Raw genomic sequence first — 20,559 nt, forward strand, 5'->3', positions numbered from 1 at the left:
TAGTAAATGAAATACTCATAATGTGTATTAAAAACTGGATATTCGAATAATCATTTAAAAAAAATCGCAACTAATTGAATTTTTTGAAATACTTAGTTTTACTTATGAAATACTTAATTTAAATTTTAAAATACTTGATTTAGTAAATGAAATATTCAGAATGTGTATAAAAAAACTGGATATTCGAATATACAACGCAAGTTCACCAAATGCTCGTATTTCCATCCAAGATCCATTTGGATGACATGTTCATTTCATTTAATTATTTTTTTTATTGTTAAAAAAACAAATTCGCAACTAAGCATTGAACTTTTTCAAGTACTTAGTTTTACTTGCGAAATACCTAATTTCAATTTTAAAATACTTGATTTCTTAAATGAGATACTCAGAATGAGTATTAAAATACTGGAAATTCGAATATGCAACGTAAGTTCACCAAATGCTCGCATTCTGAGTATTTCATTTACTTCAGAGTTTTGGAAGAGTTTGCACAGAGCCTTGGGTACACGGTTAGCATTCAGTACAACATATCATCCCCAGAGCGACGGTCAATCAGAGAAAATTATTCAGATTTTAGAGGATATGCTCAGAGCTTGTACTATCGATTATCCTGGTAGCTGGGATTCCAAATTTCCTCTTGTTGAGTTCACGTACAATAACAGCTATCAAGCGACGATTGGCATGGCGCCATATGAAGCACTTTATGGCAAGAAATGTAGATCACCCTTATATTGGGACGAGATTGGTGAGAGAAAGATGTTGGGTCCAGAGTTGGTCCAACAGACAGCTGATGTTGTTGCTGATATTCGAGAGAGGATGAAGACAGCACAGTCGAGACAGAAGAGTTATGCTGATGTGAGACATAGGCCGTTGAATTTTGATGTTGGCGATCACGTGTTCTTGAAGATATCACTTACTTTTAACAAAAATATAGTAGCATACTTGTCCCGGAGTAAAAGTAAGTTCTTTATTTGTATACCGAAATAAATTGTTATTTTTATTTCATGAGAAGTGATGAGCAATATATTTGTTAAAATTTCATTTGCATTGAAATTGCATCATAATCATATTCGAATATCCAGTATTTTATTATCTATTTTAAGTATCTCATTTATGAAATCAAGTATTTTGAAACTAAAATTAGGTACTTATCCAGTATTTTAATACACATTCTGAGTATCTCATTTACCAAATCAAGTATTTTAAAATGAAATGAACATGTTATTTAAATGCATCTTGGAAGAAAATGCGAGCATTTGATGAAATTACGTTACATATTCGAATATCCAGTATTTTAATACAACATTCTAAGTATTTCATTTACTAAATCAAATATTTTAAAATTAAAATTAAGTATTTCATAAGTAAACCTAAGTATTTTAAAAAATTCAATTAGTTGTAATTTTTTTTAAATGCATATTCGAATATCCAGTTTTTTAATACACATTCTGAGTATTTCATTTACAAAATCAAGTATTTTAAAATTGAAATTAATTATTTCACAAGTAAAACTAAATATTTTAAAAAATTCAATTAGTTGCAAATTTGTTTTTTTTTTTAAAATGCATATTCGAATATCAAATTTTTAATACACATTTTGAGTATTGCATTTACTAAATCAAGTATTTTAAAATTAAATTTAAGTATTTCACATGTAAAACTAAGTATTTCAAAAAATTCAATTAGTTGCGATTTTTTTTAAATGCATATTAGAATATCCAGTTTTTTAATACACATTCTCAGTATTTCATTTAATAAATCAAGTATTTTAAAATTAAAATTAAGTATTTCACAAGTAAAACTAAGTATTTCAAATAATTCAATTAGTTGCGAATTTGTTTTTTTTAAATGCATATTCGAATATCCAGCTTTTTAATACTCATTCTGATTATTTCATTTACTAAATCAAGTATTTTAAAATTAAAATAAAGTATTTCACAAGTAAAACTAAGTATTTCAAAAATTCAATTAGTTGCGAATTTGTTTTTTTTTTAAATGCATATTCAAATATCCAGTTTTTAATACACATTCTGAGTATTTCATTTACTAAATCAAGTAGTTTTAAAATTAAAATTAAGTATTTCACAAGTAAAACTAAATATTTCAAAAAATTCAGTTAGTTACGAATTTGTTTTTTTTTTAAATGCATATTCGAATATCCAGCTTTTTAATACACATTCTGAGTATTTCATTTACTAAATCAAGTATTTTAAAATTTAAATTAAATATTTCACAAGTAAAACTAAGTATTTCAAAAAAATTAATTAGTTGCGAATTTGTTTTTTTTTTTTAAATGCATACTCGAATATCCAGGTTTTTAATACACATTCTGAGTATTTCATTTACTAAATCAAGTATTTTAAAATTGAAATTAACTATTTTACAAGTAAAACTAAGTATTTCAAAAAATTCAATTAGTTGCGAATTTGTTTTTTTTAAATGCATCTTCGAATATCCAGTTTTTAATAAACATTCTGAGTATTTCATTTACTGAATCAAGTATTTTAAAATTGAAATTAAGTATTTAATTAGTAAAACTAAGTATTTCAAAAAATTCAATTAGTTGTGAATTTGTTTTTTTAATAAAAAATATTTAAATTAAATATACATGTCATCCAAATGCATTGGGATTGATGAGTGGATATAGTAGATGTCCAACAAAAATAAGTATTTATATATTTTTATTAATTAAAAGGGTAAAAATGTAAAAATACATGAAATATGTAGTAAAACCTAAGTTGGTGTTTTGTCAGGTACTAAAATACAAAAAAAATCTGTTGGGTACTGAATCTTAAAGAAATCTTGGACAGAGGTATTTTTCTACAAATTACCCTCAAATCTATCTATTTAAATATACTTTTAATTTTTTTTATTGTGACGTCGTCTGAAAAATCAATTTAATTTGACAAATTACAAAATTAGCTCGTGGAAAAAAATTCATTTTTATGTTAAAAATATTTATTTTCGTAATAATTATAAATCGAGTCAATTCATTTCATTAATAAAATTCCGTAAGATCATCTCAAAAAAAAAAAAAAAACCCTACTATTTTCATTGCATGAGTGATATATTTTTGGTATGTACTCTTTGACCATCACAATTTTTTTTAAAACTCCTTGAAAATGAAAATTTGAGTATGATAGAATGTTTATTAAACTTTTACTGATAAAAAATTAATGAAATCCACATTTATTTCATTTGCAATGTTACACCATGTTGTCTGCTATTGGATGTTCAACAGACACTTGGTCGCATGTTAGTCGTTAATAAAATGACATTAATCTAAACTAGATGTGATTATGTCATAATGAAGGACGATTTTGGCACTCTCATTCTCAAGTCAATGTACTTTAATAAGCGGATTATTTCATCCTACTTTATGAGACAATGTCCCTATGAGAAGATCAAAAGCCCAAACTTAACCACACATATACGAGGTCCACCAATTCATATGTGGGGTCCACCAATTTCTTTAAAATCAACGGTACAGATCCTGTGGAGCACTGCCCCCACAGCTCGAACTTACCTTAATAAGCAATGTTAAACCATAGTATTTGACGTTCAATACCTATACTTAATCACGTGATTAGTCGTCAATATGGTGACATTTTCTTAAACTAGGTATGATTATGTAATTATGAAGTACGATTTCAAGCGATTCAAGAATGATTACAGATAAATCGAGTACAAAATTTTCTAATTAAAATACAATGAAAGTGGGACAACGTAAGTACAATCTCTCGTTAAAGTTGTACATGTCTAATGTCCATTTATGAATCATGATAATGGACACAACATTAGAACAAGAGTGTGTCTCATGTGAGATCGTTTCACGGATATTAATCTGTAAGACGGGTAAACCCTACTCATATTCACAATAAAAAGTAATACTATTAGCATAAAAAATAGTACTTTTTAATTAATGACCCAAATAAAAGATCCGTCTCACAAATTTGACCTGTGATACCGTCTCACACAAATTTTTGCCTAAAAACAATTACATGAATGATAACATACTATGCGACCCTAACTCAGTTGGTGGAACAATCCGTTACTATATAGATATATTATGTGCAATCCTAGAATGGATGAACTCTTCATGTCCACTAAATGTTGGCAATCCACTTTATTGTCCGGTCAATATACTTGGTCACGTGATTAGTCGTCAATTAGGAGACATTTTCCTAAACTAAATATGATTATGGCTTAATGAAGTAAAATTTTACACGATTCAAGAATGATTACAAGTGCATAGAAATATCACAAATATAGAATAATTTTACCTCTCAAAATTTGTGTTACCCAACTCTCTTCGTATTTATTTGCTTCCCTCAAATGAATTATGCCGAGCACATACCAAATGAGGTTTGATACTCACGAGAAATTTAGGGTCTGATTCCAGCAAATGCCACCAGTCCAGATGCATGTTTCAAAATTGCCTCGATCCTGAAATCACGAATAAGACCGTTAGAAAGGGGTCAGGAGGGTGTCCTAGCGTAACTCCTCCGACGCTCAAGTCAGAGACTGAGGATATAAGTGGAGAGCAGCTAAGGGTGGTGCTGAAAAACAATATAGTGAATGAAATAACTGATTACTCAAACCTGATATTTACAGGAGAATACATAGGTCTTTGATGTGCTTGTCTTCTATTTGAGCTAGGGTAGTGGGCTCCTCCACGGATTATCAAGGAGGATATTGTACTTTTTCAACCAAGAGAGTTAAAAAGAGAGAAATCAAGAGAATGCAGACAAAAAAATATCTCACCAGGTCTGAATCAAAATAAAATTTTGTGCAGAGGGATTTCACCCCAATTAACACAAATTCTAATGTACTGTACCATGTTCCAATTTTTAGATATTTTCCCGCAACAAGTGCACATATGTAAGACAGATCGATATGCCAAAAGTTTATAATTATAAGATTCTTTGGTGTGACTAATATTAGCAATTAAATGGCCTCCACGCACCTTTTGTAAACCCGAGATAGTGCTCCCGTTTTTCCTTTGCTCTTCTTTCAATACGCATTTTCTTATGTCAAAAAACCAACTAGCCCTAGACTGGGTGTGGATTCAGCGGTATAGTCGATCTGATACCAAAATTCGACGAGCACTCGAGTTCGAAATCCAAATGGTAATATATTCTTCTCCAAATACAAATAAAAAAAAATAGCAGCTTTTTTATTTGGTAAATTCATAATAAAAAAAAATAATAATAGTATATTATTATGTATAGGAAAAAATTGTAAATTTGGTCGTTTCATGTTGTATATTTGTGAAATTGGTTCTCAATATTATCAAATTCAAGTTTTTGATCGCAATCTTTGTTTTTTTATTCTTCATTTTTTGTCAACTAATTTTGATGCTGCGCTGATATGATGTTCATTTATAAATTTTCATATAAAATGATTAATAATACAAAAACGAGATAACAAAATTGTCAAAAAGAAAAGTATAATACAATACTTAAATTCAATTCAGAAAACGCACCATACGAAAAATCGAAAAACGTCAAATATAAAAGACTGAAAAATAATTTTCCAATATGCATGTTGCAAGATATTTATTATCACCACATGGTTAAAACTTATTGTTTATTTTATAAGAACCAGTGAATCTTGCATCTATTGTGTTAACGTTGACCGATTAATTATATTGGTGAACATTAGTGATTGACCAATTTTTTATTTTTATTATTTTTGTGCAAACTTTTGAACTCCAAATCAGAATTAAATGATATGGCGTATGCAAGTAATTCACGGAGAACATGATTCTGATGCCAAGTACTACCCGCACATGCCTGTTCTCATTCTTAATTATCTTTTATCACCAACAATAATTATAAAATTTCTTGAAAACATTATCATGTGGTCCATCTCATTCATTTCTATTTTTAAAATGATATTTAATCTGAGTTCGTTACAACTGAGTGTACCTACGGGCCAGAAGACAGTCTCTGATAGACAGTTTTTATAGAGCATAGGCTTCCCAAAATGTAGAAGAGGCGTGCAAAAGTTTCATCGGCCAGACAGAGATTGGCCCTCGAGTGCAAAGGCAGAAAAGAGTTTGATTGCATGACCCATCCGTCGAGTAGGGATGAAAGTCGGCCTTACTGCCTTAGTGATCTAATGGTGCCGAGTAGAAGGGCGGTCGCTCAATGTAGAGGCGGAAGTACATGCAATGATACCTGGGCTAAAGACCGAGTGGCCCAATTTTTTTTTAAAAAAAATTATATGTAAATTTTGTATAATTTTGGAATAATACGTTATTAGCCCGGGTAAATAAATTTAAAATATTAAAAATATTTAGAGTTTAAAATTCTAACCCGGAAAGAGCCATATTTCTGGCTCCGCCACTGGTTCAACGGATAAAAGTTACTCTAAGGATACCATGTTGATCTTCGAATCTATTTTATCGTCTCAAACTTGAGATGTTCATATTTTATTTGTCCCAATTGTTAGATCTATGTAGGAACATGGATTGGATCAAACATTTTAATGATATTGTATTAGTGAAACATCCCCCAATTTACATTAAAACACAAGTGTGGTGCATGTTCTCTGTTCTGACGGACTTAAGTGAGGTTGTCCCCAATTAAATTAATAAATATAAACAAATGTACATGCATGTGTTACGTGGAGTTACATATGACCCGTTGTTGATTTTTGACTATAGAAACATAAGACAAATAAGTAAGTAAATTTTTGTCTGAAATCTATATATAAAAAAACAGATTTGTCTGCTTAAATTTTCTATCTTTTTGGGGCACAATTTTTTTAGAATATATTAAAGTTTTTCTGAATATTTTTCTCAAATGTGTTAGTTGATGATTGCTTTGGTTCAAACCAATGAAGGCCTATTTTCTGAATGTTAATGCATGTTTTGCTGTAGAAGATTTTGTTGGAAGTGCTTTAATTTCATTTGTTAGAGAATCTTGGTTTCTAAGTCTAATAGTAATATGTTATCAATTTTCTTGGATGGTATACATTCGTAGAGCTGGATAGCTACTTCTTGAATAATGAAAATTTAATTTGTTAATTTTGCTCAATTATTTTGAGACGTCCACTACTCATTTTTCTTAAAAAGTACTAATTTTTTTTCTTTTCTATTAATTCAGCCAAAAATGCATCCATACGTATATTTCTATATATATATTTAAAATAACCTTGCACCATTTAAAAATAGAACAAATGTTAGGATCGATTAACGTATCAAGAGTGTTTAGAAGGGGAGGTTGAATAAACACTCACAATTAAAACTGATCTTTTCGAATTTTGAGTTCAGTTTGGTGACAAACTGATTCTCGGAATCTTGTTGGTCAATGTCAATCAGTTAAATTGAATAAGTTGCGGAAAATAACTGAATGAAAAATAGAATACAAAAATAAAAATACGCAAGGGTTGTTTCTGGATGTTCGGAGATTTCAATTACTCCTACGTCACCCCTTATATCTCAAAGATAGGATATCCACTAAAAGACTTTGATCAAATACAAGAATTGTACTGACCCACTTCAATTTGGACTTAACACTGCCAAAAACTGAAACTCTTAGTTTAAAAGAATGTTCTCATTGCGTAACTGATCTTAGCACTATCAAATTTCAATGATGTACAACTTGCTAGTGAGCTCAAATTGTAGCATTAAGTGCTACGAATATACCACGTAAAAGTGAGCTAAGATTTTGACAAAGTGACAGTAAGCTTGTTAATCGAGTTATGTCCTCCAGCTGTTCTTCTGTCATATTTATAAGCTTCTTTTCTCCAACGGTAACTTGAGATGAATTTAAATCTTTGTATCCGTTGATTTCTACTTGATTTTTCCTTGGACATTGTTTGCTTCATTTATTGTGATGCGGCGTTTTAATTGCTTTCGCCGAAATGCGTTCTTCTAAGCTGTATTGATTGAAGTGCGGCGTTGCAATCTTCTATGTCTCTTGACGGTTGATTGTTCTTTCACGAGACATGTTCAGTTGAAGGGTGCTTAGCATACGGCTGAATATATCAACTGATCAGTCAGTTGATTTCAGTTATGAGTCCAATTGTTGAATTTTCTTGTGCGTATCAGTTGGTTGATCAGTTGTTCCAAGTTGTATTGATTGAAGTGCGTCATTCCACATTAAGTTGCAGTCTTTTTTGTCTCTTTGTCGGTTGACGTGTTTCAGTTACTGGTGAGGAGAATAACTGAATTTTCAGTTGCATGGATTCAGCTGCTGAGTTCAGTTTTTTCGATAAGTTGGTTTGTATTTTCGGTTGATTCATATTTTGTCAAACTCCAGAATTTAGTTTCCAACAACAACCAACTATTATTTGAAAATTCAAGAGAACTCAATTTAAAACGTAAAATCGTAAATCGTCGACAACCTAAACTAACAATATTTCAAAATAAACTTAACTCTAACATCCTCTTAAAAATCACTCAAAACAACCTAAACTAACAATATTTCAAAATAAACTTAACTCTAACATCCTCTTAAAAATCACTCAAAACCATCTTAAGTCGTAAAAATATTTAAAGTAAACTTAAATTATAAATTTAATCTAATTTTGCGGAAAAATAGTGCTGGTCCTCGGGCTATACGCACCTTCAGTCCAGCAAGATCAATCATCAAGTCCTTCAACAACATCAACATAATGCTCACTTGGATCGATCACACATAGTAAATCTATTGGAATTAAAACAAATACTTTGAGTACTCTTTTCTCTTGCATTCCCTTGTATATCAATGAGACATATAAAAGCCTCTGATATACAAAAAAGTGTATTCATACATAACATGAATCATATGGAAGAGAATAGCATTTTAAAACCATTGAAATACAATACATATACTTCATGTGAGCACAAGGAATGAATTCCACTTACAACCAATGGAAAGCTTGATTCTAATTTCTTCGTACAAATTCTACAACAATAAACTATGTATTGAACCATCAACAACTTAATAATCAAATAACCATATCATAAAACTCATAAAACCAACACAATCATAATTTCCATAATTTTCCCCCAACACCACAATCCAAAAATAACTAAACCACAAGATTACCTTAGCTCCTTAAACCCAAAATGATCTTGCTCTCAATTCAATAACCCAACAAGAAGCTTGAATCGAAGGAACAAAAGAAATAATTAAGAACCCTAGCTTCCCCTTGAGCTGAAGAACCGAGAAGAATGGAGGAAATGAGAGAAATGAGGGCAAACTCTTGAATTTAATCACTTAAAAGAACAAAACACGACTTCACTGTTCATCGACCGCGGGTGCGCTAGCCTTTGGACCGCGGGTGCGCTTCGCATATTGTACCACATCCCAAAATTTGAAAGAAACGACCGCAGGTGCGCTGAGTTTCCTACCGCGGGTGCGATGGCCATATTGTCCAATCACAGTGGGTGCGGTATCTTTTCTGGCGCGGGTGCGGTGTCCTCTGAAGCCAACAATAAACTTTCCAAATAAAATCGAATCGCAACGTCGCTTCTCCTCATATTTTGGCAATGCTCTCAACAATAAAGTTGGACCTCTATGTCCTATCTAACCACTCCAATTGGCATCATACCAATTGGCTCAACATATAATTTATCATGAATTTAATCGTAACGACGCTACAATATAACTACACATCATCTATAATCAACAATACTATAAATCATATATCGCAATTCTTAACATCAAAACTATACTTAAACTTGACCAAGTAGTCAATAAACACAAGTAATCTTAAACTGTACCGTTCACCAAGCTTGGATATTACAATCTCCCCTCCTTAAAGAAATTTCGTCCCCGAAATTGACGTCACTACTCAAAAAGCTCGGGATACTTTTCTTTCATCTCATCCTCTGGTTCCCATGTGGCTTCTTCAATCAATTGATTCCTCCAATGGACTTTAACAATACCGATCTCTTTGTTTCTCAATACTTTAACCTTGCGATTCAGAATCTGGACTGGAATCTCTTGATACGTCAAATTTGGCCTCAAATCCAAAAGCTCGTGGCGAAGAACATGGGAAGGATTCGCAATATATTTCCTGAGCATGGAGACATGAAAAACATTATGAACTCTATAAAGATCTGGAGGTAGAGCTAACATCTAAGCTCGATCACCGACTCTGTCCAAGATCTCAAATGGGCCAATGAATCTTGGACTCAACTTTCCCTTTTTGCCAAACCCCATCACACATTTAAGAGGTGCAATCTTCAAGAACACGTGATCGCCAACCTCAAACTGCAACGGCCTTCATCTTACATTAGCATAACTCTTCTGTCTTGACTGTGCTGTCTTCATCTTTTCTTGAATAACAACAACAACATCAGCTGTCTGTTGGACCAACTCTGGACCCAACATCTTCCTCTCACCAATCTCGTCCCAATACAAGGGGGATCTACATTTTCTGTCATAAAATGCTTCATACGGTGCCATGCCGATCGTCGCCTGGTAGCTATTATTGTACGTGAACTCAACAAGAGGCAAATTAGAATCCCAGCTACCAGGATAGTCGATAGTACAAGCTCTGAGCATATCTTCCAAAATCTGAATAACTCTCTCTGATTGACCGTCGCTCTGGGGATGATATGTTGTACTTAATGCTAACCTTGTACCCAATGCTCTGTGTAAACTCTTCCAAAACTCTGAAGTAAATCTAGGGTCACGATCAGACACAATCGACACAGAAACACCATGAAGTCTGAAAATCTCTGCTATGTACTCTTCGGCATACTGGTTCATGGAATACGTCGTCATAACTGGAGAAAATGCCCTGACTTGGTCAACCGATCAACGCTAACCAAAATAGAGTTATAGCCTTTCTGCATTCTAGGAAGACCAATCACGAAGTCCATTGTAATGTGCTCTCATTTTCATTGAGGAATCGGCAATGACTGCAATGTCCCAGCAGGTTTCTGGTGTTCGATTTTCACCTGCTGACAAGTTAGACATTGAGAAATAAACATAGCAATATTCTTCTTCATACCTGGCCACAAATAGAGTCTTCGAAGATCCTGATACATCTTGGTACTACCTGGATGTATCGAGTATGGTGCGGTATGTGCCTCTGTCAAAATGTATCGCCGAATATCATCACCAGTAGGAATGCATATACGGCCTCTGAATGTCATCAAACCATCTCTATTCATCTCAAACTCTGAATTACCTCTCTCTTCTGTTCTGGCTCTCATCTCTATCAACTGTGCATCATTGGCCTGCTTTCTACGGATCTTGTCCGTCAATGTAGCCCGAACGATCAACGCTGAAAAGCGAGCGATGGTTCCCGGTACCACCAAAGCTATCTCTTCTCGTTGCAAGTCTAACAACAACAACTTCTAGATCATAGAACTCAAAGAGGAACTTGACTTACGGCCCAATGCATCCGTTACAACATTCGCCTTCCCAGGGTGGTAACTAATCATCATATCATAATCTTTGACAAGTTCTAACCACCTTCTCTGTCGCATATTGAGTTCTTTCTAAGAAAACAAATACCTTAAACTCTTGTGATCCGTGAAAATTTCACACTTTTCGCCATATAAATAGTGTTTCCAGATTTTCAGGGCGCATACCACAGCTGCTAGTTCCAGATCATGATTAGGATAATTTTTCTCGTAGTCTTTCAATTGACGAGAATCATAAGCTATAACCTTTCCACGTTGCATCAGCACTGCACCAAGGCCCTTCTTCAACACATCGGTATAAACAACAAAATCTTCTGTACCACTGGGTAGTGTAAGTACCGGATCTGTCGTCAACCTATCTATCAACTCTTGGAATCCACTTTGGCATTCATTGGACCACTCAAACTTTACAGTTTTCCTCGTCAGATTGGTTAACGGCAAGGCAATTTTGGAAAAGTCTGAAATAAAACGACGATAATAACCCGCCAAACCAAGAAAAATGCGTACCTCTGATACAGTATTAGGGATAGGCCACTTCTGTATTGCCTCTATTTTTGCTGGATCAACAGCTAAACCATCCTTCGAGATAATATGGACTAAGAAAGAAATCTGCTCCAACCAGAACTCACATTTATTCAATTTAGCATACAACATTTTCTCTCTCAACAACTGAAGAACGACTCTGAGGTGCTCTGCATGAAGCTCTCTGGTCTTGAAATAGATCAATATATCATCTATGAAAACAATGACAAAGCTATCCAAATACGGCTTGAACACCCGGTTCATAAGATCCATGAAGACTGAAAGAGCATTAGTCAAATCGAACGACATAACAATAAATTCGTAATGATCATACCTGGTCCGAAACGCCATCTTAGGGTTATCAGACTCCCTAACTTTCAACTGGTAATAGCCAGATCACAGATAAATCTTCGAAAACACTGTAGCCCCCTGCAGTTGGTCAAAAAAGTCGTCTATCCGTGGCAACGGATATTTATTCTTGATTGTCACTTTGTTGATTTATCTATAATCAATACATATCCGCAAAGACCCGTCTTTCTTTTTAACGAAAAGAACCGAAGCTCCCCAAGGCGAAGAACTCGGCCGTATAAAACCTTTATCTAATAGATCCTGCAACCGCGTCTTCCATTCTTTCATCTCTGTTGGGGCCATTCTGTACGGAGCTTTGGAAATAGGAACCGTCCCCGGAACTAGATCGATCACAAACTCTACATCTCTGTCTGACGGTAAACCGGACACATCATCTTCAAATACATCAGGGAACTCTCTCACAACATTAATATCATCAATATTCAACTTCACAAGTCTATCCGTATCAACAATCGAAGCCAAAAACCCATCACAACCTCTAAACAACAACTTCTTAACCTCAAGACACGAAATAAAAGGAAGGACCAGCGAAGTACCTGCACTGGCGAGCAAACATTCCTTATTTTCATCATCTGCAAATTTCACCTTCTTGGCAACACAATCAATCACTGCACGGTAAGTTGATAGCCAATCCATGCCAAGTATAATATCAAACCCAACCATCGGAATAACAATTAAGTCGGCATAAACCACTCGCTCATCAATTTGAACAGAACACGCATACATAATAGACGTCGGGCATAACACATCCCCAGAAGGCAATACAACATTAAACTAGAGGGGAAGAACAGGAAGAACTAAACCCAAAGATATCAAAAATAGTTCAGACATAAAAGAATGAGTAGCACATGTATCAATCAATGTCGTAGCTACTCTGCCTGAAATTAAGATAGTGCTAGAGATCACAGAAGAATTAGGGTTTATACTTTCCTTCGCCATGGTAAAGATGCGACCATGAACCTTCCCTTTATTCGATCCTCTCGGACAGTCCTTGACGATATGGCCTGCAGTACCACATCGGTAGCAAGTGTGAGTTCCAAACTTGCACTCACCCCTGTGAGGCTTAATGCACTTGGGACACAACAGCTTCTCTGGATCAAATGGGACTATTGGTGCTTTAGAACACGGCTCCATCTTGCATTTCCCTTGTAACTGCCTTTTCCTCTTTGGCTCGAACCTTGACCTCTTTGATCAATAGCCTGCTGCCTCGCCTGTCTCTCTCTAGCAATATCCTTCTCATCTTGCTCGGCTAACAATGCTTTAGCCACAATCTCTTTAAATGTCACCGCCTTAGACATATTGATGTCCCTCCTGATCTCTGCTCGAAGTCCTCTAATAAAATGAGCACCCTTGTCTTTGTCATTTGAGGCAATATATAGGGCAAACAGACAGCCCTCCTCAAACTTCAAGATGTACTCGCCAACATTCATACTTCCCTGACGAAGCTCTAAAAACTCAGTCACCTTCCGAGCTCAAAGTACATCTGAGAAATACTTGTCATAGAAAATATCTGTGAAATCTTGCCACTTTAATGCCGGAACATCAACACCTACCTTAGTGGCATTCCACCAAATACGTGCAGCTTTGACTAGCAAGAATACTGCACAATCAACTCTGTCATTGTCTTCATACTTGAGATTATCAAATATCGCCTCAGCTGCTTTAATCCACTCTACAGCCAACAATGGATCAGTGCTTTCTGCAAAATTAAGCGGATCCAATTTCTTAAAAGCAGTAAAGATCCTATCAGTCTCAACTGCTGGAACCACTTGGTCTCTTCTTTGGCCTCTACCTTGACCTGAACCTTGCAAACAAAGCAACTGTTGAATCTGTTCACTATGAACCTTGGCTTGCTCTTTCAGTAATTTGCCGAACTCGTCGACAACTCTTGATGAGGAACTATCCTCACCCTCTGAAGCTTTTCTCTTGGGAGGCATTAAATCCTACAATGTGCTCACATAATACATATCAACCAATAACAATAAATAGATATAGGAGAAGACATACCCGGACTACTGAAAATAGACGAAGTCATATGCATTGGTCCGAATAACGTTGCTCTGATACCACTAAATGTAACGCCCTCGATTGATTTCATAAAATAACAGCGGAATTTTAAATTTTCTTAAAGGAAAGAAGGAATTAAAATTTTCTTGACATAAATACTTTTCAATATATAATCAAAAGTATATACATGACCAATAAAGTGATGTATCAAAATACAAAATATCATTTTGATCATGTAAAAATGCTAACAAAATATTTTCTTCCTTCCATCTCTTGTACATATGACTTCGGCTCCAATCAACGTCTCGGCTCGTCACTCTTATCTGCATCACATGAAATAACTGAAATGAGTATAAAACTGAGCAAGTGGAACTCTTACATAGCAATCTACATATATCATACTCAGTAAAACATGACTTTGAAATCATTAAATATCATATAACTCTTGAAACATTGAATAACATAGTATAACATAATCATAACGACTGTACCTATATCCCATCGATATAAATCGATTACTCTGTCGGGATACAAGCCTATGGTCGTTGATCAACTAATTGCATGCAATATCTGACTATCTATTTATCAATCCAATAAATCATTTGAACTCTCTCTTGAACATTAAAACAAACACTTTGAGTACTCTTTTCTCTTGCATTTCCTTGTATATAAATGAGACATATAAAAGCCTCTAATATACAACAAAGTGTATTCATACATAACATGAATCAAATGGAAGGGAATATCATTTTAAAACCATTGAAATACAATACATATACTTCATGTGAGCACAAGGAATGAATTCCACTTACAACCAATGGAAAGCTTGATTCTAATTTCTTGGTACAAATCCTACAACAATAAACCATGTATTGAACCATCAACAACTTAATAATCAAATAATCATACCATAAAACTCATAAAACCAACACAATCATAATTTCCATAATTTTCCCCCAACACCACAATCCAAAAATAACTAAACCACAAGATTACCTTAGTTCCTTAAACCCAAAATGATCTTGCTCTCACTTCAATAACCCAACAAGAAACTAGAATCGAAGGAACAAAAGAAAGAAATAAGAACCCTAGCTTCCCCTTGAGCCGAAGAACCAAGAATAATGGAGGAAATGAGGGAAATGAGGGCAAACTCTTGAATTTAATCACTTAAAACAACAAAACACGACTTCACTGTTCATCGACCGCGGGTGCGCTAGCCCTTGGACCGCGGGTGCGCTTCGCATACTGCACAACATCCGAAAATCCGAAAGAAACGACCGCAGGTGCGCTGAGTTTCCTACCGCGGGTGCGATGGCCATACTGTCCAATCACAACGGGTGCAGCATCTTTTCTGGCGCGGGTGCGGTGTCCTCTGAAGCCAACAATAAACTTTGCAACTAAAATCGAATCGCAACGTCGCTTCTCCTCATATTTTGGCAACACTCTCAACAAGAAAGTTGCACCTCTATGTCTTATCTAACCATTCCAATTGGCCTCATATCAATTAGCTCAACATACAATTTATCATGAATTTAATCGTAATGACACTACAATATAAATACACATCATCTATAATCAACAATACTATAAATCATATATCGCAATTCTTAACATCAAAACTATACTTAAAATTGACCAAGTAGTCAATATACAAAATTAATCTTAAACCGTACCGTTCACCAAGCTTGGATATTACATAACCCACGCTGCAACCTTTTGACGACAACAAGCCGCACAATTTCCTTCCCTTGGAAGCTAGGACTCCTAGCTCGAACACCACCCGAGCCCAGCTACCCGAGACCCTCTCTGGACCATCTTAAGATGCTTTCTAACCATCCTAACCAAGCCCTGGCCACCCCGCTACGGCAGCCCCTCGGCCGCAAGCTCTAACGCATGGGGAAGAGTCCTATCTTGCATGGACTTCTTCCCTTGTGCTGCACACGAGTCCTAGCCATGCTAGGAATCTACCTCACCTTCGGCCATGTCCAGCCCGAGCCCTGCTCAAGCCTTGGTCGAGCCGTAAGTTGGTCATCACCTTAACCGAACCCTTGAACACCAACATGCAATAATTCGATCAAGCCTTGTTCTTAACGTGTGCAGCCGTGGTATGTGCTTGTCTAAGCCCTTAAACCTTCCTAAATACGTGCGTGTGTACTGTGTTTGATGGCTGCCAAGAGTCCTTTTGTGTGTGTGTGTTTGTGTGTGTGTGTGTGTGTGTGTGTGTGTGTGTGTGTGTGTGTGGGGGGGGGGGGGGGGGGGGGGGGGTTTAGGATTATATATATTAATTAAATCACGAGTACATGCTAGGCTCATTAACATGGTTAAATAGGCCCATTAAGCCATTAGTACATATTTTTAAAAAAAAATTGTGTAGGAAAGTTCGTGAAAATATTAGCCGAGTTCTCCTAAAATTCATTTTTTCGTCGAAAGCCGAGTACCGATTAAAAACATGTCGCGGCGTATAAAATCACATCAAAACTCCTTATTGTTGAAAATATCATACATCATCAACCTTATTTTAAATAATTAAAAACAATTATTTAAAAAAAATATTTTCTTTTTTTCAGAATTCGGTCTCCGTTACTCGATCGCATCTCAAATAACTTTTAAAATACAGTTTCATGCATCCATATAGAAACTACATCCTAACCATATAAACATATCTAACATAATTAATTTAAACAATTAAAATCATTTGCTTAGCTATTTTTCATTTCCCCTAGATTTGCATGCAGTTGAATTACATCGTCTTATTTTTGGACCTTATATGTTTGTTGTTGGATCAAATTAAATTATATTATAATTTATAAGTGTTAGAAAAAAATTTTGAAGTTATATTAACTGTTGTGTTATTTTAAAATCATGAAATTCTCAAATTAGTTTTAAATTATATTGCATAGAAAATCATTTAGATTTCTTGTTTTGTTATTACTTGAATACTTGTTGATGAGGCATTGAATGTTGAATTCTTGATTATTTGTTATTGAGTCATTGATTGACTGTTACTTGAGTATTTTTTATCGTTATTTTATTACTTTTTTAGTGATATATATATATATATATATATATATATATATATATATATATATATATATATATAACTTGAACTATTTCAAAATGTAATATCAATACACTGCAAAGAAAGGAAAAATGTAGACATTCTCTTTTTTTAAGAAGAGACATCTGCAAGCTATTGAAAGCACTTCAATTCCTACACTCCCTACAATACAACGTCAATCAATGAAAGTCTTCCAATTCTCAAAATGCAAAATCCTTCAATTTCCTCTCTAGGAAATGCTCATCAGTCATTCTATATTTGTATAAAATGAAATCCTAGAAAAATAAAACAAATATGTGAATACCATGTTAACGTACGAGACGAGATAAAGTTCTATATTTAGATATGGAACTTTATCAACCAAATATGTTAGAGTATCCGGGCATAAATTTTGGAAGTCAGAATCGTCGATTTCAGAAATTTCATTATTGTCAATATTGTCACTTATTATACTAAGCGCATTAATGAGTTACGTACTGCATAAAGAAATGGAATTGAGCATATGTTGGCAAATGGACAATGTTATTATGGAAGTAGGGCCAATCAGATTGATAATTTGCAGTGAGTAAGATCTATTCGTTGGAGTTCTCACTATGATTCAGTAAAAATCTTGATAGACATGTACACTGCAACTTGCAAAGTTTTGAAGTTCTTAGTGACTATTCTTAAAATGGAAGAAGTAAGGCTGAATTTAGAGAGATTTACATAAACATGACGAACTTTGAATTTGTATTCATTTTGCGAGAACAATGTATGCACTTGGTCAAAATTTTCAAATAAAATTTCAGATATTTTGATTGCTATTATATTTATCTCTACTACCAAAATTATCATTCAATAGTTTTGAGAACATGAGTGGGAAGAATTTCTTCTTGAAGTGAAAGTTTTTTCAAGAAATGAAATTGATGTGTTTGACCTTGATTGTCTATATAAGATCGGTCATTCCAGTCGACAAATACAATTAAGCATCATTATCACTTTGAGGTTTTTAATACATCAACAGATTTCATCTTAATGGAGTTAAATAATCGATTCAATGCGTTATCAATAGAACTTCTTTCTCTTAGTACAACTTTAGATCTTAAAAATTCATTTGACTCATTTAACAGTGATGATATTTGCAAGCTTGCAACGAATTTTTATCTTGAAGATTACACAGATCAAGACACAACGTTTGGAATATGAATTGATATATTATAAACTTGATGTGATACAAAATTTGGAGGTTTCTACACTAGTTGTGTTGTATCTGCAATTGATTGAGAATAGACAGTAAAATGTTTACGTTATATTGACCAGATTGATTCATCTTGTTTTCACGTTATATGTGTCTACCGTCGCTACTGAGTGAGCTTTGTCAGCAATAAAACATGTGAAGACGACACTTCACAAGAAAATGGAGGTATCTTTCTTGTCTATTGTTTGACACACTATATTGAATGAGATTTAGCTAAAACATATAGATGTAGATTCTATTATAGATGAATTTCGTATTTCAAACTCTCGTAGAACACAATTTCATTGAACAATGTAATGTAATGTTTTTTTTATAATAATATATAACTTATTATATAAAGTTCGAACCTTCTCCAACTCTAATTATTAGATCTGTCCCAGCATGGAAGCCCATGTAATCTAGTAAATGTTTGAATATATTGTTAAATGTGAAGTATTTCGATTTTCTTTTACAAATTCAAATTGAATTTGATGCCCCTTGAAAATATAAAGAATGTTTAAATATTTGTATTATCACTTCATTTGATTTGGGCTCAAAAAAAAAAATCACTTCATTTGATTTCGATAATATTTTTGACTTTGAAGTTATCTTTATGTATTAAGTTCTCTTACTACTATCTAAAATTAAATAAAATATAAAAGTTTTACGTAATATTAACTTTATCAATTTTCTAGTGAACAATGTCATCATGAATTTTTGGTATATTGATTGTTCGTAAATTAATATTATTTATATATCTTAATCATAAATTTAATATTAATCTTTTCTAACGTGTTCTAAAAATAATTAAAATTCAAATTAAAATTTTTTCATCTAACAAATGATAATAATTTTTAATTTTTGAAAATTATTACCATTCTTTAAAGTTTTGATAGACAAAATAATTTGTGATTTTTAAAATATCTTTTTGTGTTTTTTTTATTAATAACAGTTCTACTTAAACAGTATATCGAATGAAGTGGTAAAGAAGACAATTTAATTTGATTACACGAGATTGCAATCCTCATCTGAATGTTATCTCAATTAATGTATAAACATTTTTATGCAATAGTTCTTTATAAAAATATTTAAAATTTAAATATATTCATAACATAATATCAATAATTTTTAATGGTTATTCAAATACTCATATATAGCAACATGAGCTGATCGTTCGGGAACTAAAACAAAATAGTTACTATTGTTCCAGCACTGAACCTGGGGAATGACAAGATGTGGCCTTTTTATATGAGAAATTGAATATAAAAAATTAAAGATGATATTTTATATTTATATAGTATATATAGTTTTTTTTTTAAAAAAAAACATGAAAACTCTTTTCTTTTCTTTTTTGAGTTTAATCGATTTTTTAAATTAGTTTGATTTATATATTATAAAATAAGACAATATTGTAATTAAAACTACCGGTATGACTCGAATCTGCGACCAACAAATCACATGATCTCAACTTTAATAATTAGACAAAAACGTCATCGACTTATTACTGTTTTTTTTTTGAATGAAATGCATCAAATTAAGTGGTAAAAAAAAGTTAGAAGTACAAATACTCTGGGTATCTCAAGAGATAGATAAGATCATAGATCAACAAATACAATCGTCGACTTATTATTGTTGTTATTATTATAGTAAGTCATAAGTGAAACTGGCTAAGACACCATGAGATACCATAAAATATCTAATCCAGGAACAATGCATAAATTTACTTAAGGATCACAGATTTTACAGCTATACTTTGTCTCCTATTCCGTCCTTTTTCAGTACAATTTTCTGTCGCTTCTGGGAGCCTATTTCTGCATAACTTGCATCCACCCAACAGGTAAAAGTTAGATGGTAATAACAATATGTAAGAAGAAATCTTACCATAGAAAACTTAAATTCTACTCATCCATTAAGTCATTTCACTGATATCACAATTTAATCACATCAACTAAATTTTTGAATCTACCACTGATATATAGATGACGATATCGTCGAGTTTCGATTTGACAGAGA

This window comes from Primulina eburnea, chromosome 1 (genome assembly GCF_022965805.1).
Source record: "Primulina eburnea isolate SZY01 chromosome 1, ASM2296580v1, whole genome shotgun sequence".
In the NCBI taxonomy this organism is placed as follows: domain Eukaryota; kingdom Viridiplantae; phylum Streptophyta; class Magnoliopsida; order Lamiales; family Gesneriaceae; genus Primulina; species Primulina eburnea.